The sequence below is a fragment of the Palaemon carinicauda genome, chromosome 33 (assembly GCF_036898095.1).
Source record: "Palaemon carinicauda isolate YSFRI2023 chromosome 33, ASM3689809v2, whole genome shotgun sequence".
Classification (NCBI taxonomy): domain Eukaryota; kingdom Metazoa; phylum Arthropoda; class Malacostraca; order Decapoda; family Palaemonidae; genus Palaemon; species Palaemon carinicauda.
Genome location: NC_090757.1, coordinates 59,796,335 through 59,805,789, shown reverse-complemented (window position 1 = coordinate 59,805,789; position 9,455 = coordinate 59,796,335).

The window sequence follows — 9,455 nt, the reverse complement described above, 5'->3', positions numbered from 1 at the left end:
TGAACTTAGTTATAGTGAATGTTAGTGCAAATTACATAAGTTATAACTATAAATATAATAAACCAAGAGAGAGAGAGAGAGAGAGAGAGAGAGAGAGAGAGAGAGAGAGAGAGAGAGAGAGAGAGAGAGAGAGAGAGAGGAGAAGTTTTTAGACTGTAGACGATCTGAACTATAACTTTATTACCATGGAACTAGATTATTGAATTAGAGAGTTTGTTTTCTATATACAGTATATATATATATGTATATATATATATATATATATATATATATATATATATATATTATTACTAAGTAAGCTACAACCCTAGTTGGAAAAACATTATGCTATAAGCCCAAGGGCCCCAACCGGGAAAATAGCCCAGTAAGGAAAGGAAACTAGGAAATAAGTACACTACAAGAGAAGTAATAACAATCAGAAAGAAATATTTTAAGATTATTAACAACATTGAATTATATCTATCATATATAAACTATAAAAACTTCATAAAATTAAGAGGAAGAAAAACTAGATAGAACAGTGTGCCCAAGTGTACCCTCAAACAAGAGAACTCTAGCCCAAGACAGTTAAATACCATGGTACAGAGGCTATGGCACTACCCAGGACTAGAGAACAATGGTTTGATTTTGGAGTGTCCTTCTCCGAAAAAATCTTCTTACCATAGCTAAAGAGTCTCTTCTACCCCCACCGAGATGAAAGTAGCCACTGAACAATTACATTTCAGTAGTTAACCCCTTGAGCAAAGAAGAATTGTATGGTAATCTCAGTGTTGTCAGGTGTATGAGGACAGAGGAGAATGTGAAAAGAATGGGCCAGACTATTGGTGGGATGTGTAGGTTAAGAAAAAAAATGAGCCGTAACCAGAGAAGGGTCCAATTTAGTACTGTCTGGCCAGTCAAAGGATCCAAAAACTTTAGAATATATATATATATATATATATATATATATATATATATATATATATATATACATATATATATATATCTATATACATACATATATATATATATATATATATATATGTGTGTGTGTGTGTGTGTATCAACCGTTGCTATTCCACTGTAAGTTGAAGGCCTCAGCTGTTTTCTTCCACCCCGTCTGTTTATGGTCTTTCTATGCCAGAAAAATTCTTTAGCTTGTCAGTCTATCGCCTTTTCTTCCTTCCCCTGCTTCTTTTGCAATCTCTAGGGGACCAGTCTGTTTTTCTTGTTGTCAATATATTATCTGCTATTATCATGCTGTTAGAATATCCCAAGGTCCTCCTCTACTTCATTTTGCTCTCGTATCCATGTTGTTCTTTTTCTGTCTCTTAGTGCCATTCCCATCATTATTCTTTCCATGGGTCTTTGAGTTGTAACTAGCTTATGTTCTTAGGCTTTAGTAAGACTCCAAGTTTCTGATGCATAAGTTAGTACTGATACGACCATCTCATTAGATAATTTACTTTTTAGAGAAGGTGGCATTTTACTTTTCATAATCTCATTTTGTTTACCAAATGGTCACCATCCCATTCTTAACCTTTATTTAATTTCGGTCTCATGTCCTGATGAAACACTTATTGTCTATCCTAAAGTATGTATATTCATTAACAATATCTAGAGGTTCGTCCATAACTCTTGTTTGGTGTCTCTGATTTTCATTGAACATTATCTTAGTTTTACTCATATTAATTTTCACTCCTAGCCTACATTTCTGCTTTCTCTATTTAAATCTTCTATCCTCTTTTGTAATTCCTTCCTTGATTCGCTAAACAGAACTATGTCATCTGCAAATCTTAAGTTATGAAGGTATTTCCTAATAATGTTATTTCCTACAGTTTCCCAATCTAAATTTTAGGGCACCATCATATAACGAGTACGATTAAAGTGACGTCCGCTAGTTTCTTATTCATGGACCAAATGAGTGAAATATACCTTCTATTGTTATTATTATTATTATTATTATTATTATTATTATTACTTGCTAAGCTACAACCCTAATTGGAAAATCAGGAGGCTATAAGCCTAGGGCCTCCAACAAGGAAAATAGCTCAGTGAGGAAAGGAAACAAAGAAAAATAAAATATTTTAAGAAGAGCAACGAGATTAAAATAAATATATCCTATATAAACTATAAAAACTTTTAACAAAATGAGAGGAAGAGAAATAAGATAGAATAGTATGCCTGAGTGTACCCATAAGCAAGAGAACTCGTACCCAAGACAGTGAAGAGCATGGCACAGAGGCTATGGCACTACCCAAGATAAAAGAACAATGGTTTGATTTTGGAGTGTCCTTCTCCTAGAAGAGCTGCTCACCATAGTTAAAGAGTCTCTTCTACCCTTACGAAGAGAAAAGTGGCCACTGAACAATTACAGTGCGGTAAGAAGAATTGTTTGGTAATCTGCGTTGACAGGTGTATGAGGACAGAAGAGGATGTGTAAGGAATAGGCTAGACTATTCGGTGTATGTGTTAGGCAAAGGGAAAATGAACCGTAACCAGAGAGAATTATCCAATGTACTATTGTCTGGCCAGTGAAAAGATCCCATAACTCTCTAGCGGTAGTATCTCATCGGGTGGCTGGTGCCCTTGCCAACCAACCAAAGGTATCAATAGAATAGAAATATTAACCAGGCTGTGCGATGTCATGGACATATTTTATGTTACAATCAACTACATAATTAATCAGGTATATATTTTGGTGTTAGAAATTGTGTCTAATAATACCCTACTGAATCTGAAAGTGCATGTGATTGACGCAACCTTGAAGGGACATAGAATTTTTGCGATACCCCATCCACCTAGTGAAATGATCCAGTATTTAATGGGTACTGAGAATCTCCTTGTGAATCATTTCCTTTAGGACTGACATGCTTATGTTTTAGTAGTAGCTGTGATTATTGGCTAAATTTTGGTGGGTGGTCCATGTTGAGGAAATTGTGTTCTAAGGCAAGGTAGCTGAACCAAGAAGAGGTAAAAAAGCCAAATGAAGGCTGCAGATAATGGAATTGTCCGCAGTAGATTCTGCAAATATAACATTTAAGCTGTTTACTTAAAATACTTGAAAGAAGCATCTTTATATTATGAGATTATAAGTAAATAAAACATTTGATTTGTGCATTCATTAGATGTGGTAAAACGGAGTTTAAATTGACTTCATTCGTTTTTTTTAAACTGACACTTTTGTTTAAAATTGGTGTATGTGACCCATCAAAAATGACGATTAAATATTTAGATAGCCCTTAGAAGAATATAGGGAGTTAAATGAGAACATGGAGAGGGGTAGATGGAGAAGGTTTGAGCGTGCTCGTTGCACTCTCCAAGATCAGTTCACCAAACAATTAACTTGGCTTCACAAGGTACTTGAAGAGTTGGAATGCCAAGGCCTACATGGCTGAGGACTATGGAGCGGGAAGTAGGAGATGATGAATGGCAAAGTATTAATTTAAAAGCTCAAAATAGAGACGGCTGGTGAAATCTAACCGAGGCCCTTTGCCTCAGTAGGCATAGGAGGAGATGACGATGATCTAATATACCATATCCTGACCGGGTGAAATGGGCTTAGGATCTACATCTGTTCACTCCATCTACAGGACAATACTAACTCAGGGCACGCGTGATGGCGTATAACATTCAAAATCTGACATTGCAGTATTCATATGGTCATCAGCATATAACGAGATTAGCATGAGCCTTGAAAACTTCATAACTGCATCAAGTCACGCATAAAACACAAACCGAATGGAAATGGAAGTGTTGTACACAGCACTTCTTATTACGCTGTCATTAACGACCGCCTCGTGTAGTCCTTGAGTACTAACCTCCACTTGCTAAGAACAGCTTTCTCACTTTGACGTAGAATTCTCTATTAATTCGCTTTGAGTTGACCAAGCTCTGCTAATGCAACTTCATATTAATAGGTCAGTCTCATATTAATACTCATCTCACAACCCAACTCTTACAATGAAGTAAGATAAGATTATTACAAACTGCTTTGTAATAGGAATGTTAAAAAAAGAATCGCAAGATGACCTATAAAACAACTGTATGTAGGAGAAACGGTAATCTTTTCTGCAAGTTTTGTAGCAAAATTTAATCCGAACATTAGATGAATTTAGGTTAGACTACAAGGGCAGACTTTATACTTACAATGGAAGTCCTCAAGTGAGCGTAAGTGAAAGTACTAATCTGTATTATTTCATTTTATACAGCCTTTGAATGTCCAAGACAAATCTAGAATTAGCATAGAAAATATTCCAATTATTATTATTATTATTATTATTATTATTATTATTATTATTATTATTATTATTATTAGCTAAGCTACACCCTAGTTGGTAAATTTGGATGCTTTAAGCACAAAGGCTTCAATGAGGAATAAATACAATAGTTGCATGAATTACTACTAGGTCGTTGTCCAGTGCGCTCGTGGCAGTCTATCAAGTGAAAAATGAATGACGTTTTAAGACTATTATGTATTTCGTCTGAACACCTGAGCTTAGCTATTCATTTCTAAGAAAGTTAACCGAATCTTTTACCCTTCAAAAAATAAGGTCAATCTCATTAACGAAATAGACTGAAAAGGATTTATAGTATTCCAATGTGGGAAGATACTTACCAACGACTAAATAAAAATAGGTTTTGGTAACAATCCTTAATTTTACTGCTTGAATTAATTGTACTATTCATGGTCAATTTTAATCGACAGTCCTTCGATTATTATTATCCTTCTTATCCATTCCACTCTTTTCGTATCCATAATTAAAATGGTTTCAATATAGAACCCACCGTATATAGTCATTTGGCATTTAAGAAATATAAAAACATAAGATAAGTAATTCACAAACGTTTATATACTGTAGACTTACTTTCCATGCAAATACTCCATAAACGTTTATAAAGTATTACTTTCCCAAACTGAGTGCTCCGTCAATACTTACATTGCTGTTGGTACTGTTGCAGATCCCTGGGCACTTCAAGCGAACACGGGCTTTAAAGGTTAAAAGCTTAACGACCTGTCATGAATGGCAGAGGCAAGGGTCAGTGGCATTGCTATATCAAGCAGGACAATGCTCTAGAGACTGACCATATATACATATGAGCAGCGCCCAAGCCCCCTCTCTACCCAAACTAGGACCAAGGAGTGCCAGGCATTGGCTGCTGATGACTCAGCAGATAGACTTATAGGCTCCCCTAACACACACACCCCCCCTCCCCCCCCCCCCCCCGTTAGCTTACAAGGTTTGTGAGGTTGCCGCTACTAAAGGAACTAACGAGTATGCGCGAGACTCGAACCCCAGTCAGGCGATCACCAGGTAAGGAAGTTACCAACAGGCCACCACCCTGAAATTGGTCAGTCAGTTCAGAGTAGGTAGTCTGGAATTTAGAATAGTTTCCAGAGCCTAGTGTGGACCTCCAAGGGATAACATTGGCTCCTCTTTGGACTTGCTAGGAGCTTGTCCTTTTACTTTTGAAATGCTCAAGGAGTCCCAGAAGCTACTCACAATACATTCCTTAATTTACAATTGTCATTCGTTGAAATCTTTTTTTACTAATTGAATAGTTATGTATTTTATAATTCGGTATTTTTGTATATATATTACTTGCTCACCGTTATCGGTGCTTCACAATTTCCATATTTCAGTTCATGATTCATATCTTGGTGTACTTGGATAAATTTCTGAGATTCGTCTTCTCAGCTTTAACCCATTTTTATATGGGATCGACGTTATGAATAATTCGTCCCCATCGAATTCTGTTTTGGGCCTCGTTTTCGTCAATATCCTGCCATAGCAAATCTTCCCCTACACTATCACGCAATCTCTTTCTTGGGTCTTCCTCTCTTGCTTCTGCCCCAGACTTCCATCTCTATAAGATACTGATCTATTTGGGAATAATAAGAAAAACGTTGGTACAGTAATTAGACAATAGGAAAATAACTTCATACACACCATTCAGAAATAAAGTGATTTAAATGAAAACAGTATAGCATGAATATCACATTTACAGAAGATTGAATTTACGATAATAAATTCTTTTAACGAAATATATAAAAATATGAAGTGAAAATAAGGAAATCTTTGATTAGGTTAAGCTGCCAAATACATATAGCTTATTAATATAATGAGGATTAATAATGGAGATACACCAATGACAATATATTTAAAGGAAATATTTTAGTCCCGGCATCCCATGTAAAGATTTAAAAATCCTAGAGCAGAAAAAGTTATTGACATCAAAAACTGTATATACTTTTAATGTTGAAAACATTACCGGTGGTAAGCCACTGGAACCCCGATTTCCCTGGTCCAAGTTCGAATCCACAGCCAACTAGAAGCTATATCATAAAGTCAAGTTTCCCTTTGGTCTCTGATCCCAAGGCAGTGTGATTTCAATATTATGAGGTATTTATGGCATATATATATATATATATATATATATATATATATATATATATATATATATATATATATGTTGTTACTTACTATACTTGTTCCAACACTTAATACAAAGCCTTTTGCTCTTTATTAGGGATATACTATCGATGAAGCTGGAAGACTAGCCATAAGACTTTTAGTGAAGTGTAAATACCCCACTGCCAGTTAGTGGGGGTTAGAACCAGCTACCCCACTCACATGTACACACCGGTGTTGACTCTCCACTTTTTCTATTGGCTGAGCCAAGAGCAGACGTTGTCTCTCTCCGCTTCCCAATTCTGACTACCATTTGATTAATATTGCTTTGCTTTCACTTTTCAGGTGTGACAGTTTTTGTTCTTAGGCCATCATGCGGACATGTCCAAGACCTGATGAGCGCAAATGCAGCACCTTCATGTTCTCTGTCGAGACTGACCCCACTCGTTGTGTCTGACCTGTATGCAGGGCGATACCTGCGAGGAATGCTAAGAGTGGTCTTCCTCCCAGTGGGAGAAATTTGGACAGTGACGTAAGAAGTCTAAGAGGGGCTCTTCTTCTTCGGGATCTTCCTCGAAGTCGAAGAAACCTCAGACTCCTTTAACGCACCGATCTCTTCCCAAAGCTGCTGCTCGCTATTTTTCCTCCAGGGAATGATCAAACAGGAGTTTTGACCGATTAACTTTAGGAAAGCAATTAGGTTCAAAGGGCACTTTCGCTGCTCCTAGTGAAACGGCACTGCTATTTCCCATAGGGGTTCCTTTTTTATTGATGACCTTTTGCAGATTTAGCTTTCTTTGGATGATGCTGATCCCCTGTTGGAGAAAGTAAGCGATCACTGGCATCTTCAGAGATGAAGTTGGATCCCCCCTCCAAGGGGTTCCGAAGGTTTCGTGCTGGAGGAGTTCCCTGCTTCTGCTGCCAACAGGGATCTGCCAGGACCAAGTTACCAACCTTTGCCTACTGAAGCTGCTGCTGCCGAAGACTGCGCTTCCTCTTGTTCCGAGTTCGATCAGCCTGCGGAGAGGGATCGAGGTCCTAGGGATGTTCTTGTTCCTTCGGGTCGTCACCTCTCCCGTTTGCCGATAAGGTCCTCCCCTGAGTAGTGTCCACCATGTGGTTTGCCTAGTCCTCACCCTGCATCGCCTCCGCCGTTCTTCAGCCTTTCAGAGTGTGATTTACCTGCGGAGGATGCGTATATCAGTGTTCATAGTTATGATATTCTGTTTGTGAAATTTGATTTCATTCCCTAACATTCTAACTTAATCCTTGCTTAATATTTGCAATTCTCAATGTATTTATCATTACTATATATACCACTCTTCTTCATTACATAAATATATATTTACAGTGCATTCTTTTTTTTTAGGCAAATAATATTTTATATTATTATTATTATTATTATTATTATTATTATTATTATTTCTTGCTAAGCTACAACCCTAGTTTGAAAAGCAAGATGTTATAAGCCCAAGGGCTCAAACAGGGAAAATAGCCCAGGGAAGAAAGTAAATAAGGAAATAAACTACAAGAAAAATTTAAGAACAGTAATAACATTGAAATAAATCTTTCATATATATACTGTAAAAACTTCAAATTAATGAGAGGATAAAAATTTCAAATTAATAAGAGGATAAAAACTTCGAAGTAACAAGAGGAAGAGAAAGAAAATAGAATAGTGTCCGAGTGTACCCTCAAGCAAGAGATCTCTAACCCAAGATAATGGAAGACCATGGTACAGAGGCTGTATGTATGGATGTATGTGTGCATGTATATATATTGTATGAATGTATATGTATATTAATTTTTACTTTGTTCTCATTTTACAATATTGTTTTAGCTGTACTGTATTATTGCCCAAAGAGCAATAATTATTATAAATCTCTTCTAAGTAAATATTTTGTACAATTATTATTATTGCAATAGTATATCACTTATTAGTATTTTTCCTTTATGTTTTATCGTTTTAGTATCAGAAATATAGATGAAATAAAAAGTGCTCATATTAACCGACACTGGACGCGGAAGTACTTGTTATCGGTACTCTATACTTCGATGCTGAGAAAAATATTACTTGGTATTGTATCGAAAGGAAATCACAGGTATTGCCCAGCACTTATTTCTATGCACTTCCACACACAAGTCCAGCTAGAGACCTACCAACGAACCCCAGTCGACCAGTTCTTTTTCCTGATGCTGGCAATGATGCAGTGAGAGATCAGGAGCACATCACAGCACACCTCGCATGTTCTCTAGCTTACTCTTTCAGGTCAGAGCGATACAGCCAGGTAAGCGACCTGTCTCCCCTACTTTTCAGGTGCCTAAACCGCAGACTCCTAGGAGGCAGTCTCCAACTCGTAGCCTCCCTAGTGAGAAGTCCTTCCCGATGCCATCGTTCAAGAAGGAGGTTCTGTGGCTTGAATCCCCCTCGAGAAGACAGTCTCTTCAAGGTCTTCCTCTCCTCTTCCTGACCCTAGATGTAGACCTACGATGCTAGAGCCTCCCAAGGATCTACCACTTAGGATGATCGTCTCCCAGATCAAGAAGATGTGGGTACCCACAGAAACTGCAGAATTAGTCTTACGATGTTCCTCAGGTACAGATGACCCCCCATCCTCACCACAAAGGAGATGAGACAGGAACCCAACTCCACCCCTGTAAGACATCCTTCACCCCCATACTAGGTGGGGTTCACAATCTCCTAGGGAGATATCTTTAACATCATCCTCTCGGCTCTCTCCCATCAAGGTTGTACTGCCTGAACAGCAGCCCACAACCAAGAGTACTGATAGGTCTCCAAGAGAAGACCCAGGTTTCAATGTACAGAGGGAGGATTCTAGACCCTCACTGCACGAGGAGTTCCTTCCTATTGAAGAGGGAGTAAAGACGCTAAGACAGTCTGCAAGAACAGTGCAGCCAGATCTTCATGGTAGACCGAGGAGAAAACCTGTGGCATCTTCAGCAGTAGCAGGGACATCAACAAGAGACGTTCCTTCCACTTCCAGATACGATAACGACTATGATACACCCGGGGCTCCTATGGGTGAGAACTTGTGGGTGGAC